Genomic DNA, 22402 nt, shown 5'->3' on the forward strand with positions numbered 1-22402 from the left:
TCCCATAAGAACCAAAAAGCAAAGATGAGACGCTGAAGTTCCCAATGCAGAAATCTTCCTGACCATGACTACACTTTGGGATCCTCTTCAGCTCTAGATTTGGGTGTACAAGTAGTCAATAGCTCCTCAAACCAACCCAGATACACCATGCTTCTGCAGGGCTTGGACCCAATGCCTACGGGCTTGGGGAAGGTCGGGTCAAACCTCTTCGCATCACAATTTTGTTTTATTTGATGAAGAAATTGTTACTTGCACCTGTTTAGTCACATTATCACATGATATATTTTTAGCATAGTCAATTACCCATATGTTGTTTTAATGACATGTGTACCATATGAGTTGTAAAATGCACTCTGTGTGAAAAAAAAAACTAACACATTCCAATGCAGGGAGTTCCTTTTCTGGCCCTCCAGCTATAGTGCAAATGCATTAGATTCTCTGCTACTTGCCGAGGATTTGAAGGATAAAATGGGCGAGCAGTAGCAACAGCAGAGAGGGAGAGTACCCAGCAAGAGTCACAGCATGCAGATCAAACGATCTAAATCAGTCAATCAAAACAGCTGTCATATCAACCAGCGTAGCATTGAACAATCTGATGATTAATTATTGATTATATCCGTCTTTGTTGCTTTTTCACACCTTCTCTCTGTCTGTCTCTCTGTCTGTCTGTCTCGGTGGCTCTCTCTCCTCCCCCACCTCTTTCCCCCTCACAAAGATTAGACACAGGCTCCAACATGAAAGCTGCCGACCTGTGTTTGGGTCTGTCACAGGTGATTTTGCTGCCGGTGCCACGGCTCCTCCTTTCAACAGGATATTCTCTCTCCCTCGCTGGTGTATTCGTGTTCCCCCGCATCCCCGATTCGCTGTTGCTATGGCGCCTGCCAGGTCGCCACAGGGACCTTCGTATCTCCACTCATCCTCTGGTTCAACCGGAGTGTCGATTCGATCCAACCCGACTTCGTGTCAGAGAAAACCGGGAGTAAGACCCCTCGCTGTTAAACACTCCAGAAGTTAACTGGGGTCTCTCTTTCTCTCCTTTCTCCTTCTCTCTTTTACTGAACCGAAGGACACTTTTCGTTTTCGACTGTGAAAGTTGAAATAGATTTTTTTTATTCTACTTTTACCAATATATTGTAGGAATAATATATTGGTTTGTTATTTTTTTTGTTTCTCTTATCTATTTTACACTCGCAAACTGTTATTTCATAACCCAAAATGGATAGTTCAAGAGTCTTGAGTTGAGATTTGAGTCATCAGTGATATTCTGTTGCCAAAGCAGAATTTGACCATCTCCAAACAACTCTTAATAAGTTGTGTGCTGAAAATTATCTTAGCAACAAACACATTGAATATGAATCATCTTCAAGTGCCAGAGTCAGAATGATTAAGTTGGTGTAGAAATAAAGAAACACATTTCGGTGAAGGGCTTGAAGATACCTCTCCATTTATTTATGCGCAAGCTGCTTGGACTTGCGGACAACCATCCGAAAGCATTCGTCCTGTTTTTTTTTTTTTTTTTAAGATCTAGAGCTTTCACTACAGCTTCGTAATAGAGAATAGAGAACCAAGCACTGCAAAAACAGTTCAACTTTTCACCATAATATCAACAGTTTTTGTCTCCAAATTTCCTTTAGAAAAAAAAAAGTTCCCACATTGGAAAAACAGCAGCATCTCTCCTCAGTGGACGTCTTTAAAACAAACTTTATAGTTGTTTTCTTCATCTTGGTGCCACTCTCTTTCTGAGTTTTTCATTGTCTCTGCTGGCATGCAGAGGAAGTACAGGCATAAAAATTCAGGCAGCACTCAGATGAGTGAAGAGACACCTAGCGATCTGGAGAGGTACAAGAAAACAACTTCACTCTATTTCCTCGATGAATAATCATCATATTTTTCCGCAAACAAACACCCAATGCAAATGTTATGACACGTTTGAGATATTGTATATAGACGTCCATTTTGATCGAGCTCCCTTGGACGTGTCGTTAGCTTTCGCTTCCAGGACAAATTAACTGGAATAGAAACCAGTGATGATGTCAGGAGAATTAGTGGCACTTTATTAACTGCTTACAGCCTCATAACTGAACTGCAATCTATTTTTTTGAAATGCTTCTGTAGGATTCAGTCTTAAAAAAGTAAAACATTTGAAGCAATGCTCCTTCTTTATACACTTCTAATGGTATTAATGTAAGTGTACATGTACTACTGCTGAAAGCTAATTTAAATAAACAAAAAAGCATTCAATAATGACAACTATGGAACAACAGTTTTCAGTAATATAGTATAAATATATAACAACTCCATCAGATTGTACTGATGGGCTTGGTGAATGCTATAATAAATTCTGTTAATGTAAATGTTTTTGCTTCTCAGTTTCTTAGTGACTTTAATTTGAACTCTGAGTTGATTTTATTTATTATCTTCCCCCTTGGGGCACATATAAACATAAAATCAATTTTTATCAGCATTTGGTTCAAAACGTGATGCGTTTGCTTTGAGAAAATGCAGGATTATTATTAATTTTTTGTTGAGAAACTGGAAATCAATTTCACTGCTTTAATGCTTAAGTGTTTTTGAGTCCTTGTAGCTATGTAAAAGTTGTTGCCTATTTGGATTTTATTAGTTGTAAATAACTTACTTTTTGAACTGGTATTGTTTATTATTCTAAATTGTCAAATACATCCTCCTAAACTCAGTCATTTTGTTCCCTTTCATCCAGGATAACAAATTAACGGGAAAACTTATTGTTTTAGATGCACATACATCTGCCAAAATTCAGTTTTAAAATTAAAAATCCACCTGTATTTTCATTGGCAAGGTTTTTTTTTTTGCTATTTCAGCAGAGGGTTGTAAATCCTAGAAGAGCTTTGATAAAACTTCAGTTTTCTTTATTAAAACTGGGCCGTTCGAGTATTATTTCGTTTTACTTTGATTTTCGAAATGCCTGCCATGTCATTCACAATCGGATGACATCTTGTCACATACCAAGTACTGAAGGCCCCAGTGGATCCACATTCCATTCAGGTATCAGCCCTTTTCCTGTCTTAGGCCATATGTTTCTGCTATTTCTGCCAGTAAAATCACATTCGCAACAACCACCAATGGTTGTTTACAGAAGTTAAAGCTCCTTTGATACATCCCTGCTTATGTTTGCATGCTTTTTGGGCCCATAGATAATACATGAGTTTGCTTGCTATTTTTTTTTTCTCTCTCTCCCTAACGAAGGGGAGATGCTGCCATATGCATGAAAGAATAAACGAAGACCCAAACTGACAGCACCATCTGCCTAACACAGTTGACGTCAGAAGAATGGCCCCCACTCAACATTTTGACCGACTCTCAGGAGGATGCCACATTGTCATCAGTGCTAATACTAAATATTAATAATATGTTGACCCCAAAGTGTTTGGAAATCACTGATGCAGACACATATTGCCCTTCTGAATGGCATATGCAGATGTCAGGTGAACACCACTGGACTGCACTGCTCGGTGTGTGTGCGCACGTGAGTGTGAAGCAGTGTTGTGGTGTTTTCCAGCAGCTCGGAGACCAGACAACTTCCACTTGGGCTGTCATGAATAATACATTATTCCAGATATCCTCGTAGCTCCTCCCTCTCTGTCTCTTTCAGATGCACACTTCCTCACCTCACCGTCGGACTCTGAACTTAGAAGGCTTCAGTAAATCAAGAGCTGCTTTCAGTAGAAATGCGTTTAACTGCGTTCAACACAAATAAGCTAGCCAAAGTGAAAACGCTGCAGTAGCAGAGCCCTCCCAGACATTTTAATAAACATTTGATATATTCCTCCACCAAAAAATGTGCTTTCTTTGCAGAAAGCAGAAAACAATGAATCAACATTTAATTGTGGACATTCAAACTGGATTTTTTATATATATATATATATATATATATATATATATATATATATATATATATATAGCACTCTATGTATGTCTTCAATGTAATTTTAAGGCACATGCCTTTTTGCTAATAAAGTTCACTCCTGCTTGGTTTCCGTAAGCAGCTTGCCGTTAAAAATCCCCACACTCTTCAACACGTGGAGATTAGGAAAAGCATATCCACAACTATTCCTGCTGGATGTCTCAGACCTAACATACAGTAACTCTCCAGACACTAGATGCTTTTCACCTTGGCATCTGCTCTGATCGCCTCTGTTTGCCTCCCATACATCTTTATTAGTTTGTAACTGATGGGGACACTGCGGGATGCCACTTGATGAGAGGCACCGTGTCAGTGAGGCTGATTTATTCCCAGCATTTGCTTGGCTTCAGTGCCAGCCGACCCAGTCCAACCCACTGCACTGCTCTGGAACCTCCATGCTCGCAGACCCCAAACTCTTGGACAGCTCTACTTACAATCAGAATAGGACTCATCCCGTCAATATGTAGTAACTTCACGTGTGAAACATGACACATGGATCATTGCATGGATACATTACTGAATCTTGCCACAGATGCAAGGTGATGATGTAATGACTGATTTTTCATGCCGTTGGCTTAAGGAAGTTTCTGCTGACATTTTGATCGTGAGCTATAGCTGCATAAACAACTTATCACTTCTGGTTCAATCTGCAGATCTAGGTCAGTGCTCAAGCGCCAACATGTGATCAAAATAACCAAAAACGAGGGCAATACGTAGGTGACAATGTGGAGAAGACAGCTTGGTGATAGCTGAGATTAGGCTATGAACTGTTGAGTATTATACCACTAAACTGCTAGTAATATAATAAGATATTATGGGAGCGATGCCGATGATTACTTGTTGTTAACTGTAAGATAACATTCTGCATACAATAAAATAAGATGCTTCACAAGTCATCACAAGTCTAAAGTACATTTCAAAGACAACACTAATAAGCAACACACTAAGAAAAACAATTAAAAAAGGTAAAACAAGTGACAAAATATAAATATTTCAAGCTAACAAATCACACCACAGGATTGATTAAAAAAAAGTTGTTCAGAATTCTTCAAAATTGTGTTTATCGGGAATATATATATATATATATATATATATATATATATATATATATATATATATATATATATTTGTATTTCATTGTCCTAACTAAATATTTGTATTTTTTTTCTAATTATTATTATTTCAACCCAGAAAATGTTTCTATTGTCTGTTTTTTGATGGTAATATTTTTGAACTTTTTCTAAACACACAAAATTATTATAATTCCGGGGCATATTTCATCCCACAATTAGCTTCAAGTTAAGTACTTTTAGTTTATTTCTCTTTTTCAATATATACAAACAAGTGTATTTTATTGTTTATGCAATGCTTATTGCTTTCGCATTTAGTTCTTCACATAAGGTACAAATATCACACGAGTACACAAATGTCCACATTGGCTGTTTGTCACTGCAAGCAGCCTGGTTAATGTAACCTTCTTAGGCTTCTAGGCAGTCCTCCGATCAACTGCTGCGACTCACGAGGCTGAGATGCATTTGTTGGCACACAGCGGTGGCAGGCACAAAAGCATGGATGGGTGTCAGCTTTTAATTGTAACTGTCTTGCAGAATGGGTGTTGTTTTAATATCCTGTATAGATTTTTATGTAATACACTTACTTGTGCAAGGCAGCCTCAAGCAAGAATCAATTCAGCCCAAAGGATCCTGTCCTCCTCCCCTTTTGTTAAAAGCCAATCTTGTTTTAATGATGCATGAAGAAATATTCAAGCATTGACATTTTGCTGTCAGGTTTCTTTAGAAAAATCAATTAAGATAATACAGCTTTGACCCAGTTATCCAGTTAATGCTTATTAGGGATGTAATATGATTTACTGTCAGTATTTATAATTCTTTGCATCTCATCCCATTAGCCCTGTGACTGTTTCATAGAGTGCTGTACAATGGTCATTTCTAGGAAACTACAGTTGCTGGGAGCAGATAAAGTGGAGTGGAAAGGAGTAATGACATTGATTGGGATTGGTGGGCAGGTTAAATGCGAGCCCCTGAGGCATTCTCGTTCTCTTAAGCTTCCACACTGTCTTTCTCTTCATGTCTTTTTCTCTTAAGCTAACCACAAAATGATGGACTATGAGACTGCAGCTACAAAGTGACACATTTATTAGGGTCCATAAAACCCACCTGATAGTTATTAAAATTTACATGAGTTATCACTGTTGGCTACCTCTTATACCAATACATTTAACTGAGGAAGAGCTCTCGATTGATTTCGCCCTTCCAAACATTCCCGACTTTCAGTGCAGGGTAATAAAAAGCGACGGCGGCCCAGTCACTTTACCTGGTCCGTGTCATTGGATGCTCTGATCAAGGGTGTTTGGGATCTCATCAGATCTCAATACCAAGATTTGAATGGCAACGGTAATATTTTATGTGTTTGATTTTTCTTTAATTAAGGTAAAAAGTCTATGAAGGAGACATCTTGGAAGAAAAAAATAATAATTCAAAATGTTATTGCATGTTGGAGCCCATAGTAAGACCCACAATATTATTTGAAGTCAGTCTCCAAAAACAACAAAACACACAAACCCATAATGAATAAATTAGAATTTTTGGAAAAGGTTATTTATTTTAATAACTCCGTTTATGACATTAAATACTGTATAGATTAATTACATGCAGACAGATATTTCTAAACCTTCATTTCTTTTGGTAATGACAAATTTATGTTTATAGTAAATGAAAACATGCTACTGAAGCAGAAGCATGCGACTTTTAGTAAAAATATATTTGTTTTACTTATTTGTTAATCTGCCATCATGTCACAATATGATATGAGACTGATATGCAAAAAAATAGCTAGTCTGACTTATTACCTGTTGTCATCTGAGCAAATTGGTTGTTTCTGAGAACCAATCAAAGCCAAGAGGAGGATCTTAGGGCTGTCAATCATCCTCGTGTACATACTACTCACAATAAATTATATAATTTTTATCCAGTTTTTTTTTTTTTTAAGTATTTGAGGCTTGCAGTGGTTTGAGTGTTCTGTTTTTTTATGAAGTCAAGAATGAGTTGTTAATGGGATCATATTACTGTTCTACCAATGTTCCACCACTACACCAATTTTTCTTGACATTGACTCACATTATAGTTTGAATAAGTACAAATGCTTTAGAAATTGCTTTGGATCCTTTCCCCTTCTCTCAGTTACCTTTGTTAACATCTGTTCTCAAACTTCTTTAGATCAGTGCAGGATGTTTTGCTTTTTGACATCTTTCAGCCTATGTTTTGGCTAAGTTGTGCAGCGCAATTGAGTCTCTAGATTAGTTCAAGTTATTTTTGCTCATTATTAAATTTGTCTGTTGATCTGAACTATTCATATTAGACAAAAAAGCAAAAACACTTTAAGTGGGCATTGCATATGCAGTGATCTTTCAAAAAAATCAGAGGACTAGGTTCTGAAGTCAAAACCAACCCCAAACCAACAGCAAAGACATGACTCCAAAAGTCAGGTCATATAGCACAGATTTTGGTAATGTGCTTGTGTAAGTGCTTGGAAAATAGCTAATGCATTGAGAAAACAAAAGTGCCTCTTTCTGTAAGTGCATAGTATATACGCGTCTCATTGTTGTAAAGCGTACAAAGCTTTAACCAATCACGGTGTTTCAGAACCCAGAGAAGCTGTGGCAAACCGTACAAAGGATGTCTGTTGTTTCCATTTAACACAGACAAACTCAATTACAGCACATACAACAGGGGAATATAAAACTTGGATATTTTAACCAACCTGTGTGAGTAAACTCTTAACCGCGCTCTGCTTCAGAGAGCATTCCCTGTTGCTTTGTCCTTACTTCTGCATCTATAAGCCAAAACAAGCCCACATCCCTCCCTACCTATCTAAATGGATATCTGCAATCCGCTGACACAAAGGCATCATCTGCGTGTGTGTACAGAGCAGCAGAAGCCACTTTGGATCCTGAATCTCAATGGGCTCATGGTGCCTGCGACGCCCATCTGTTCCAAACCAGCCAGCAAGCCACTAAGCAGCAAACTTTGATCCCCATGTAGATTTTTTTCAAACCCATTCGGATTTGCCTGCCCCTCAAGAGCCATTGTGAGGTTGCCCCCGAGTACAAATTCTAGATTCATTATGAGTGTGGGCGGCAACCTTTCTATTCCCCGAAGCACACATGCATGCAGACAACATATTGCCATTTGGTAGCTTTAAAGCCTAAGTCCATTGTTCATTGTTGGTTCATATATCACAAGTATCTGTCTAAGAAGTTGTCTGAGAGAGTGCACTTCGAAATACCTGTGGTTCAAATCAGCTAATAAAAATGCAATCATACTTGACCCTCGCTGGTCTTTCTTTTTAATCTCTTCATGATGAGGCGTTGGAAAATACATGTTATAATTACACCAGGGTGACTGTTGTGTTGAATAGTGTTGGCTTGAATTGATACACTTGACTTCTGGTGTTTATTGTACTGTGTTTATTTTATTGTTGAAAAATAAAACTATTATAATTTTATATATGCAGCTTTTTTGTTTACTAGTAATAAAAAAAACAATGTTATAAGTATGTGTCTTAATTGTTCCTATCAGCAAGAATTCAGTTAGATTTATTTTACATTATTTCAGTTTGTATATTTGAATGTTTATGTTATTTTTCCAATATATTTTTTCTTTTTTACATGAACATGTTGAAAAAGCTGTTATGTTGTTTATAGTTTATAATTGTCACATTTTCAAAACTAACTTTATGTTGCTGAAGACATTGCAGCTCTTGTGTTAAATTCAAGTTATCAAATGATAATTTGTAAAGTTAGGATGGATGAATTAGAGTAAACAATAAATAAAAAAGATAATGTTACTTAATAAATGTGAATTCATTTAGAGATTATTTAGATTTGCTTACTCTGTTTACATGTATAAGTGCTTTCAAACTAAATCAGCATTTGTTATGTACTTTATGTAAAAGTTTACAGGATGTTAAAGCTTTTCACTCAAAGCAAAACTTTTTATCAATTGCTTTGTTGAATTATCTCACTAGATTTTACAGTGTAAATACAATACAAATCAGCACTGAAAGCAGTAACCAGTTTGCTCAGACTTATCAGTTTGAGAATTTTTTCCTTTTCTTTTTTTTTTTTTTACTGCAACATCGTTATATTTTCACATCAAATTCCCATTGAGCATTCAGCCTTCGGATGTCAAAATAAACTTATATTTAATGTATTATTTTTATTTTTTTTTATAGTATTTGTTTTACTGAGTTGTGAAACCCTAGTGTTTAACAACTTAGCAAGGAGTTTCTGTAAAATAAATTGAGGAAATGCCAATACTTCAGAGCTGCCCAAATACAAAAATAAATTTAATAAAATGAAAATCACTATTAAAACTTACTGAAAATGTCAATAAACAAGAAACAAATTTGACATTATTTATATGACTCGGTAAACTTACATACATATTTTTTTTCTCACCTTAAAATTTAAAATTACATATCCTTTAACTTTTTCTGTCAACCTAAGACTTAAAGCAAAAACTTTCTCCAAACAGTTGAATTAGCATATGAGCTTCTACAATGTAAGTATAACAATTAAGTAATACATTTTTTTATTATTATTTTTACCATTCATAACATTTGCTTTGCTGAGATATGAATAAGATGTTTATATAAAAAATAAAATAAAAATAGCTCGTGTGGGTGGCCAAGTACTTTCTTTCTGGCAAACATTAATTTTAAAGCACATTATTATGTGGAAAAACACTGAGTGATATATATATATATATATATATATATATATATATATATATATATATATATATATATATATATATATATATATATATATATATATATAAAATGTTGCACAGTGACACATTTTTAGAGACATGGCAGCAACATTAGCATTGGTCATTAGTGGCACACACATCCATGTAGTGTCGAATACAGAGGCTCATACGCAGGCCCTATTTGGTTACCTGTGTGACAGGCTTGTTCAGGACACCAGAAACAGCTGTCCTGGCCTGTGTGAGCCGAAATAATTAGGCCTGTCATCTCTGTGCTCTGATTTCCCCTTCAGCCCGCTCCACAAAATGCTAATATTTTGCTTTCATTGTCACATTCACCTTGACACGGATATTGCCTCGGCGCATAACTGGATGAGATGACTCTAAATTTGCATTGTTCGTTCTAATAAATTTGCTTCCTCTGTACCTTATGGCAGGACCCATCAGATAAAGTCTCCCAGAGTGTCATCAATCACGGCCTGGGATGACAGACGGCTTTCGCCTTCATTTGTTACATAGAAGAACATGCTTAATTATTTGTACTGTAATTAGTTGGGAAAATGTCAGGAAATGTCAACGCTCTGTTCGCTGTGGAAGGGCTCTGCTTGAAAGCCACAGAGACTGAAGTGTCATTAATGCCACGTAACGAGATGAGGATCGGGGGTGGAGGTGGTAGGGGTAGGGGGGTGGGGGGGGTCTTAGAATGTAATCATGGAGAGAGTTAGAGGAAAACTCAAATCAGAACTGCTATAGCTAGCATGATGGGCATCTTATTAGCCATGCAGCCAGCCAGCTGCATTTTAAACCACATCTTGCCCCCCCTCCCCCCCACCTCTTTTCTCACACTTGCACGAAATAAAGGCAGCAAGTGGGGAAGAGAAATGAAGTCAAGTAAACAATTCCAGCTTCCCACTTGCTGTCAAACCAGCCATACTTTGCTATGTTATACCGCCTGTCATAAATAGGCACTGTGCGGAGTTGGAAAACAATGGAAAGGCTTCCTGTTTGAGCAGTCTATGCTAAAGCAGAACTTTTAAACTGCAATTAATCACAACCAGTGCAATTGTTATCACCAAGGTAGTTAAAGCTGCATATCTGTCATAGCAGTAATAGCATTTCCGTCCTGAGCAGAACCCGTCATTTGGGTGCTTAATTATACAAAACAATTATTTATGGCAAAATTAGAACATAACGTTGTAAAATAACCTTCACGGTCTGTTATATCGACGCTAATTATTGCCTTCGGCTTCAAGCAAAATACCCATTTCGTCAGATGTTTGTTTCTGTGACAACTGGACAGTCAGCGCGCGGACAGGCGACTTGAACACTTGTCCAAAAAAGGCAGAGCAATTTACACTTGTTTGAAACGAAGGAGAGGGGACGAGTGGGAAAAGAGAATTTGGAATCCCATGAGCGAGATCTTTTGTTTTGGAGGGAAATATGTAGCATTATGACATCCCGCGGGGGTTTCAGTGGCCATTCGTCTTTTCAGGGCCTCGCAGTGGGAGCGTGGCAGAGCAAGCCTCAGCCTGCTACCTTGCCCACCGACAGGCACTGATGGTCATCCAAGAAGCTCCTTAATTAGCCCGCAATCTGGCAACGACCCGTGTTCCTGAGATGTGGCAGCCCTGTTTAAATATGATGCCAGATGCAGTCCCACCTTCAGCATGTCATCTCATTGTCCTAGGAAGCCAGGGGGAGAGCGAGCCTGCACATCCCACCACGCAGCATGTGCTGCGGGATGATGTGCTCATTGTTTTTGTGTTTATTCTCCTTTTTCCTTGTTTCCGTTTAGCTTTATGTCATTCAGCGGGCAATCCTTTTTCCTGCTCTGGCACATCTGCAGTGGCCTCCACTTTGAAAAGTGATGCTGTTTAACTCTAAAAATGCACAGAATAAAATGCTAAAAACATAAACACCGGTTTACTATGGCCCTTTAGATCATCTGCGACTGGTTTGGGATTATAAACTTGGTTCAGTGTGATCTATTCATTCAGTTAATGTAGCAATATCAATGGATCTAATCCAGTTTCCGTACATATTACTTTGTAGAGCTTGGCTCTTTTATGGGTGATGCCATGAGCATAAATAATCTAAATCAAATCCAGCCAAGTTTGACCTCCTTATAGTCAGACACACTCTAACACTTGATATTACATCTAATCTGTGATTCAGTATGTAGAGCAAGCACAAGCATTATCCAAAATGGTGTAAACATGTCCCAAGGCCTTCTAAAATTCTTCACTTATAATAGTTTTATTTCAGAACATATAAACGCTGGATATGGTGCAATAAATACAACAACCCTCCATTCAGTTTGTTTTTTTTTTTTTTGCTTGTGTGCTTACTGTGGGATTTAGGCTGTCACAGCACCAACTTTGTGCCGCTGCGCTTATGGTAAATGTGGATAAGCTCAGAGGACGGAGGGCTTTTTATAGACCCGATAGAACAGCTCTTTCATGGCATGTTTTTTTTTTTTTTTTTTTTCTTGCAGCTCTTTCCTCAAATACAGTGTCACAACTTGAAGTTGACTCAGTCTGCATCGACTTCCCGTACCGGAGTTCACGAGTTAGCAGAAAATATCCTTGTGGAGACAGAGTGACAAGAGGAAGAAGAAAAACAAAAGTGCGTTGAAATGTTTGAGGCTACATTCCCCCCAGTGTTTCCGTTTTACTCGTTTTTGTGTTTTGATTAGAGCAAATTTGATATGATTAAAAAAAATATCTGTGCAGTTCAACTTTTTTATTCTTTTTAGAAGAAACACTTGTTTTACGAGTTTGTGATCAAAGCTCACTAATTGAAACGCACCAAAACAGTTACATGGGACAAACAAAACAAAAACAAAAACAAAAAAATCATGTCTTTTCTATTAAATTTACAGCTTAAATTAAGATTCAATCTGGCATGGTGCAGCAGCTTGTATAAATAGACATTTTGTCAAACTCCCTGTTTCCACTGTGTGGAAGAATTTGAACATTTATTTCCATTATTTCTAAAAGGTAATACACAATGGTGTATTTGTTCAATCAAATGTGTACCAACACTAAAACCACAGCAAGGTTCTGGAGTTTGACTGTCCATTGCAGGATTTTACAAAGTGCAATGATTTCAGTAAAGCAGTAAAGAAAATTATACACAGTGTATTTGGGTTGATTACATTACAAGATAATTATGGGGCACCGTAGTGCAAGAACAAATTTTAAGAGATTTCAGTATAAAATTGGATGCACTGAAGTTCCATTTTAATGTGCGCTAGTCCTCCTTATTAACTGTTTTGATCTTTTTCTGAAGTCATACATAATACAATTTACCCCCTTTAATACAAGAAATTGTGTTACAAACATGGAGGAGGAAGACAAATCATTCATTTCAACCTTGTATGATGATGGCCTTGTTATTTATCTCAAATTTTTCTGAATTTTGACATGTGTTTCTTTTTCTACATATCTCTGCATTTTAATTCAGAACAGTCCAGCATTCTAATCTTTTGACACTTTGTTCATCTGATCTGCAAATTTTTCTGACATGCAGACGTTACGTCCTGGTGGACACTCGCCCCTAAAATAGAGATCTGACAAAACAAAATAATTGATTCTGTTTCAATACACCCTCCGTACTCATCCACCCAACTTCAAGAATAACCTTTCTTTGCATGCGCCCGGATCCATCTATGGATTGATCTTTGTAAATTGCCCATACATCAATGTGTGTCACACAGATTTATCAACGAGGACAAATGGCATCAACTTGCATGCAAAGTTTGCATCTTGAAACCTCATTTATTTGTTGCTGCATATGGAGAGACGAGATAATCTAATCAATTTTCAGAGGCAAAAAAAAAAAAGGAGATGCAAGAATAAAAGGGAGAGGTGGAGCATCCGAGACAACATTAAGGAATATTGAGAAATATCCAGTTGTCTGAGCAAATGTAAACTGCCAAAGCCTCTTAGAACATGGTAGGTCTTTATTCACTAATACATTATCTTGCATATTTCATACAGGGAGATTACTAAAACAGGCTTGTGTGTCTTTTCTGTTGTATGTCTTTATAATTACACCTTGAAGCCATGGCTAAGTCGTGTTTTTTTTTTCCTCCGATTTTTCCTCCATATTCATGAAAAGCAGACTTGTAATTTGATAAAGAGACGCTTGTGTTCTCAACTTCATTCAAATGGCATCATGGCGCTGTATTAAAGTGGGCATCTGTGTTCTCGCGGCATTAATCTCTTCAAGCACATTCCAGCTGCTGTGATGTGCGAGGGGGAGATAAGTCTTAAACAGTCTAAAGCTAAGCAAACCAGACAACTCTATTATTGGCTTCATAATTGCTTAATTAAACTTTTGTCACTAATCATTATGAGGGCAATAGAGCTGTTATACAGGCTTTCTGTCGAGCAGGAGAAAAAAATCAATAAACTATGTTGGGGAGCTGATCCCCCCCACCCCCTATTCGCTCTCTCTCTCTCTTTCTCTCTCTCTCTCTCTCTCTTCACTCTTTTTTTGTCCTCTGCAAATGAAATTCATTGCTGCCGGTTAGTGATCTGTAGGTCTGGAGCTCGACTGATATGAGCTGCCATCACCATTTGAATTGAGGGGTATTCAGTAGCACATGAATATGAACAAATGGCAAACATAAATCTCTTGCATGAAGTACACCTTCTATCCCTTTATTATGGAACAATTGACCCATCTAAAATGAATTCTAATGCCAGGGAAAGCATTTAGATTTAAATTACACCACGGGTCCCCTGGACCTGAGAGATGACGGCATAAAAAAGATTAATATGCTAATTATTTTCTTCCTCCCCTCTCTTTATTCCTCTTTTCGACATTTGCGTTGGGGTTATTGTGGACCTTGTAAATAAGATGACTGTTTTGTCAAGGAACGACTATGAAGCTCTGTTCCGTAAAGTATACCTTAGATCACCGACATGCATCTAGCTGTGACATTATCTTTATTGTTTTTTTATGAGCCTCCGGACTTTTTTTTTTTTTTTTCTGCCCCGATGCACTTTATTACACATATGTTAAGACGTGTGGGTTTGGCATGCAAATATGTTTTGTTTTGCTAGTGACCCGGAGAGTCCATCAGACGCAAGTAGAAGGCAATCTCTCTCTCTCTCCTGTGAGAAATGTGCCCACCGTCTCTCCGGTGCAGTCACAAGCAACCTGAGATGGCCATATTACAAGGTTTGTTCCAAACTTCTGCCAAAGGATCAGAGTGAAATTGTGTCGCGTTTTATGTCCTTTAATTGGCCTGGCTTTGAAAAAACAACTTTTAGCTTTGAATGTGTTGCCATAGGCAGTCAGTTGGCAGGAGTGCAATGGGGGCAAAAAAAAGCCTCATTTTATAATTTGTAGGCACTTTAAAGTTGACGAAAGCCCTCTGATCACTTGAAAAGTGTCCAAAATGTGACAAGAGTTGGGGGCTTCAGCAGGAGAATAATCAAGAAAAGCTTTTGTGTGCATCTTTTCTTGATTTTTTTTTTCTCCCCTGCTCTCAATATCACAACAGTAACAGGCAATATGGAGGTTAAGAATGGCATCTTCTTCAAAAATGTGAAAGTAGGGGGAAAAAATTAATGTGTGCTATGAATTGACATTTTTACCTCGATTTATTATTTTACACAGCGTGAGGATTACTGCTCAACAGGGTTGCACTGTGATTGTGTGGAACATTATAAAACAGCCCAACATTTGTCAAATTTATTCGGCTGATGCGTGGGTTATTTATGTCTGATGATTCTAGCTTGAATTGTGAAAGAAAAGAAAATGTTGGGAGGAGCCTTTCATGCACATACTACATTTTGTGATCTTCCCCTTGTTCCAGATACATGTGAAAAGTTACACAGGTTGTCTAAAGAGCATGCAATTAGATAATAATGTATTTATATGACACACAATTAAACATGCCTAAAGTTAATACTTTTCAGGGTCAAAACGGACGTCTGAAATGTACTTCCACTCTAGTTTTATTCTGCTATGAATTATTCACCCAAAGCCGTTCTGTTCTATAGTGACAACTACAGTTTAAAATGAGAACTGCAGTGAGTTTGAAGTGGCAGTGTGCTACAAAAGGCCACAGAGTTCAACTTGACCCCAGTACTAACTTTCTAATGGGCCAACATAAAACTGTAGCCTTCAGTCCAAAATGTTATTATAGAAAGGTAATAACTCAGAAGGTTTTGTCCAGTCCTATTACCAAACTGGCTAATAAGTCTGGTCATCAGCCCTCCATTTTCAATTTGTTTGTCTAAAAGCATTTTGGGTATCTAGTAAAAAGAAACGGACATAGAAGATACTTTGCTACCACTGTAAGAATACCATATCTCAGGGCTTTTCAAAAGTGAAGGGCATGCCAGAGATGAGAAAACTAATTTATAACTAGTGAAAAACTTGATTATGAATTTAAACCGGGGACGTATGGGTGGAGTTCTGAAACTTTACAATTTATTTCTTCACTGCTGATTGCTAATTGCAGGATATGCTGACCTTATTTACTGTTTGTGGTATTTTTAGACCCCACAACAAGTGCTAAAGGGTGTGAGTATATATACGACTGTCTTCCTCTTCTTTTACCGCCAGAACATGGCTACATTCTCTTCCCCTTTTGGATAAATATATTTTGTTTGTTTTTGCCAAAAACTTAACCATATGTGGAAAAACTGATCTAGAATAATTTGTATTTAATCTGTATTTAATAATTTGATGTACATGTATTCATTTATTTCTTCAATACATTTTTTGCCATTTAAATCGAGTGACTCAGTCTTCAGTCATACATCTTATTGCAATAACTGAGTCCAAAAATTATTATTTTTAGCGTTACACATGCCATAGATAGAGAGAGAGAAGAAAAAGGACAAAAATTTATTACCTAAAGAAACAGTGAGTATGCAGATTGCAGATTTTCTGGCCCAAGCAAAATAATAAACAAGAATGAATTATGCCATGATCATTTAAAGTTGGGATTTTGATGGTTGAATCTGAAGATACTCCACTGTCACAGTGTTGTGTCATGCAATTCAATAAAGTAATTAAATCTAAGCCTAATAATATTTGTACTAATTCCACTCAGATTATTTTAAATTTCTGAAACTTTTAGGATACTCTAATTTTATTTACATTGCATTATATGCACATAGAGCCTCCTTACAATTACATAAGAAAATAAAATGCATATTCAATTCAAGCTTAGACCAGAAAAATATCTTAAGTTTCCTCAAAATATAAAAACATTGAGAGAACTACATTTTTGTAAATAAAATTTTCTAAAATTTTCCAAAAATGTTACTAAAAAATCAGTTTTGTGAAAGTTTTTTTTTTCTTTTTGCTTTGTTTTGCTGTTTTTCTCCAAAATAGTCATGCTCCAAAATTGCACAGCTATTTTAATGACTTTTCTTAGAAGCATTAATTACTGTACTACAAAGTTTATGGGAATATTGGCATATATTTTCTTTATGTATAGAGCAGAAAAGTTACCTTTGGTGAGTCTAAAAACTCAAAAACTTTTGTCATTTAATGCATCTCATCTGACAGCGAGACACTTTGTTAATGAATTGCTTCGAAGGCGTCAGAAGACAGACTTAATTACAGAGAACACAGTTCTTGCATTATTATTCCATATATCCCCAGCTGAATACAATTCTGCAGCTAGATAAACAAATTTCATGGCAGCCTTTATGGCACCACTTTCTGGCCAACCATTGATACCAGTGTTTATTCGCGGGGCTGCGTGAAGCGTGGCAGGCATGAAAATGTGGCATTAAAAGTGGAATCCTTCATTTTCATCTCATTAAACAAAAAAGTTGGCAGAATGCAAATACGTAGCCGTGCAGATGTACGATACTTACAAGCCTTCTACACCCCTCACAATGGTTGATTATGTGGTTAAGCGAACAAATGTGGAAAAGAGAGAAGTGGTTTGAGGGGCGCTATTTGTGGCAACATATTTAATTAGCTAGTTAGTGGTTTAAATGCACAAGGAAAAGTCTAGTTAAAAGGCTGACATGTTGATATTTACTGCTACATTTCATTGTATATTCGGCATACTGTCTGTCCTTAAATGTTTGACACCAAATCTTAAACGTACAAAAGAGAAGTGCATTTATATATATATATATATATATATATATATATATATATATATATATATATATATATATATATATATATATATATATACATAGTCTCTGTTTCTGGGATTTTTTTGTTAGTTTCTGTTCAGAAAGCTCTATTGTGTTAAAATGACAGTATAGTTTGACTGAACGAGTTAAGATTTTATACTGAAAATTAAAACTCAGAAGAACAATGTTTATGTCTGTTTTTTTTTTGCATATCTTATAGATTTCACTGATGTATTTGAATTAAATCTAATATTTGTATGCCACATTATTTCTAAAAAAAAAAAAAAAAGGTTTTATGCATTCTCTTGAGCCTCATCCCCTTTCTGCCTGCCATGAACCAGACTCTTCTTTTAATTAAAAATATGTAAGCGTAGTGTTCACGTACTTCCAGAAACATGTAACATATTATTTTGGTTATGGGAAGATTCATTTCTACTGCCTCAACCTGGCCAAACAACGGGAGTAGTACATATCTCCGCACGTGTGTGCGGATGCGCGTGTGTGTGTGTCAATGCTTGTTTTCAGCTACCATACTTAGTTCATAATGAGCTATCCATTGCAAACACATATAAACACACACGACAAGTCACTTCCTTCCCATTTTGGTGTGTGTATATGTTTTTGTGTGTACCGCCAGGATAACACTGTGAACACTGGCAACAGTGCCCACGCCCTGGGGCCGCGCCATGTCTTCTCACACCTCTCATTTTCAGTCTGGGGCTTCATCCTTTGTGCAAATACTCGTTTTTGACTTAAATAATAGAACCACTCTTTGGGCTGTAATATACACAAATCCTATAAAATTATAGGGAGCTAAGGGTCCACATGCGGTTCTATCTTTGTCACTAAATCCCAAGTCAGTATATTTTTCTTTTACCCCATTTTATGTTTTTATTACTCCCAACTGTAAACGGATAAAACGATAAGTTTTTTAATTGAAAACATATTTATTTTTGTCTCAAATTTCTTACGTTATATATTTTATTCAGTACAACCTTTTACGTTAATTGTGCATTGAAGCGTTCTTCATTTATTTTTACTTTATTGTTGGACTGGGCTTTACCCTGAAAGGGAAGCTGCTGCTCCCTTTGTAAAATACTATACACACAAGTGGAAATCACTTAATAACATGTTTGTTTCCCCTCTAATCCTTGAGTATTCTTTAAGAAAAAAATGTTCACCCTTTAGTGAAACATATAATTGCTGGGTTGCCAGCTCACAAAGGTATCCCCAGGTTTTTGGCTTGATAGAAGAGGGCCAGTCAATTAAAATAATTACAGTATTTCTGTGATAACTGCAAGGTTTGGGTATCTTAGAACATTTAGGGATTTGCAGTTCCATATAATTGGAGCTGTGAAGTCCACCTCCTACTTTTTGTCAAAAGCAAGTGATTATGTGGAAGAACACACAGTCATTTGGTGAGTTCTAAGCTTTAATGCAGTGTTTCCTAATCTGTAGGTCAGATGCAATGTGTATCACAGGCCCAGAGGACATAAAGATGTATGTCAGGTGTTGGAGGTTCTTCGACAAAATCTTCACTGCTAGGTAAAGTTTAGAAATATGCCATTCACTAAACTGGTTAATAATGTATTAAATTCCCTTGTTACCGTCTTCTACTTCAGCTTCCGCAGTTTTACATTCCATAACAACCAAAACAAGTCCGTTCACAACCAGCCATGTCCAAGGCCTGGCTCGAAGCTAAGCTATTAGCGCCAGTGGCGAGCCAACCATAACGCTAGTTGGAGCGATAGCCCTATTTTAGTGTCGGGGCAGCGACTCAGCCATATTGTTAAGATGATTGTTCTGCCAGCCTTCTGTCATGGCTGATGTGGCTGGAGCGCTTGGCTTGGTTAGTGGCAGCCTGGCTCCTCACCGCCTGGAAAGAGGCTTTGCTGTAGGCAGCTCGGAGGCTTTAAAAGCCTTATTGTCTATCTTTCTCACAGCTAACCCTGTTCTCCCTCTGTTCAACTCCATAGGATGGTCAGATGGGAGAAATAAAATGGGGAGAGAGGAGAAAAAAAATGGAGAGAGAAGCCAAACACCACATGAGGGACCGGTCCAACGTATCATGATCAGCATAGGCTTTTACAGCAGCATCCCATTGCATTGTTTAGCCACTTTCTTTCTGGCAGCTCTGCCATTTGAACAGAATTTTGACACTGCAATGGGGAATTCTGAAGATTAAAGGGGACATATTTGGTACACTTGCTTCTTGGCGGGTTTTTTTTAATCACTGGGGTAAGGTAGATAGAACTTGAAATGTGAAACTTTTCTTTATCCTTTCATATAATTTATTCAAATTCATACGCATGTTGTATGGATAACGCATTATGTATTTAGCTTTTATTATAGTAGCAAACAAGATGTTACCATTTTGAAACACAGTTTTATTTTCTTCTTATTCGGAGCATCATGGCATTAAAGGTCGTAAATTAACACTCAACACCTGGACAAATGTGAATAAATTTGTCAACTGGTAGAAAAGTTTAAACAATTTAAACAAGCAAACTCTGTTTGGTCTTTAGCACTGATCTACAAGGAAGAGAAATTAAACTGAGCTGCTGTTGTACTGCGTGTTGTTGCTCTCCTGGGGTAATGCGGTTGACCGAAACCATCAAATGCTGACAGGAAGGATGAACACAAACTTAAATAGCTGCTTTATAATGAAAAGGGAAAAATCACTAGTAGCTTTGGTTACTGTTTTTTTTTTTTTTTTTTTGGATGATGGCAACCAATTAATTAGTTTTATTCCCAATGTCAATAAATGCTGCCTATGCTCCCTTCACAATTTGGTACTCTTTGGCAGTCTTAATCTTTTTCACACCCAACCTTTTTGGAGACTCTGTCCACGCTTTTACAACTAATAAATTAAAATAATTTGTTAAATTATATTTGTGTCTCCTGAATGGTAATGTGACTTTATCAAATACCTGTAAGTACAGAGTTGTACAAAAGTATCGTGATCAAGTGACGGCTCATCGGTTCAGAATGACAACAGGTAAACCTGATCAGTGTTGGGTTTGCAGTGTGAACAGGAGAACAGCATTTTAATTTTTACAACTGATCTGTAAGGGGTAAATGTGCATGAGCTGCTGCTGCCTGCCTGTCTGTTTGATACGAGTCACTCAGAAGGAGCTCAGCTATGACCGAGTTGGACAGCAGTGTGGGGAGACACTCGATCAATGCATGGCACACTGCTGTAACTGGGCTAGGAATTACAATGTTTAAGATGAAGTGTTTAGTTTATGAAGTGGAACTCCTTCTGTACTTCTGTACCCCCCCCCCCACTCCCCCTGCAATAAATGAATTCCTTGATCCACAAAGAAAATAGTTTATGAGGTAAATTATGAATGAGGCATCTGAAAACACATATGAAGCAAGCTAGCTTTAGATCTAGTAATCCTCCTTGCACAAAGGTTTTCAGCAGAGCACAGTGTGTTTACCAAAGAGTTTTGTAGCTGTTCTGCATCTGAAATAAATTGATAAAGCATTACATGTTTTAGATGAAATGTTGTTTGGATATTAAAGCAGATTTCTAAAAATCCTGTACCAGATCAGCAAAACCTGTCAAACAAAACAGGTCCAGCTTAATTAGTAAAACTTCTTCATAATGCTGATGAAATGTGGGAACTTTAAGTTTGGATATTTGTAGAGGACCATCCATTGAGAGTTATTTTTTTCTTTTAATAATAAACATGTGTCACTTGCTTATATTAATCACATTAAATATCCGTTATATTTAACATCTCATCTATTAAAGTCACAGAGTTCACAAAACCCCTTTTTCAATGAAATACGCTTTATTTTGTAAAATGTGTAGTTACGAAAATATTATTACGAAAAAAGACAAAAAAATTGAATTTGGCAAGACAAAACAAGAAAAAAAAAAGTCCTTTATCTACTGCTGTTTGACATGTTCTTCCATTTTTATTATGGATAAACAGCAGACAAATGAACAAGAAATGATGACAAATTGCACGAAGACCGCAGTACATTTTTCTTTCAGTACAGAATTAGGAACAGATGTATTTCAATGAGCAAATTTAATTTTGCAGATATTACATAACATAACATATAGATTATTATGTTTTTGAATAGATTATCCACCCCTGACTGTCCAGGTATAGTTATGGTTTCATATGTATGGACCTCATATTCTTCCTATTTGGACTCACTAGAGCAACCAACCAAGGCAACACTGCTCTGCTCAAAACTTTTTCCAATTGTCCAAATATTTACGTGGCTCTATGTATGTGTGTGGGTGTGTGCATGTATGTGTGAGCTTTTCTACGCCTGTGCAAAGATTCAGATTGTTGGAGAGAACTACTCATTTAGGGGGCCCCTCTTCTCTCCTCAGCTGCTCCCTGCCTTCCCCAGTAATTAGCCTAGTGTGGCAGCCACCTCTTGCTGCTCAGTCTGGGAGAGAGACACTTGACACGGCAGACATCAGAGAGATTTTCAGGAGGCTCTCCCGGCGCCCCAACAGCTCTTAATTAACCACTTAGGTATCCCCGCTCATTCTCCCGGTCGGCACTTTCCAAATGGTA

The sequence above is a fragment of the Poecilia reticulata genome, chromosome 16, assembly GCF_904066995.2.
Source record: "Poecilia reticulata chromosome 16, P_reticulata-male-v2, whole genome shotgun sequence".
NCBI classification, from domain to species: Eukaryota; Metazoa; Chordata; class Actinopteri; order Cyprinodontiformes; family Poeciliidae; genus Poecilia; species Poecilia reticulata.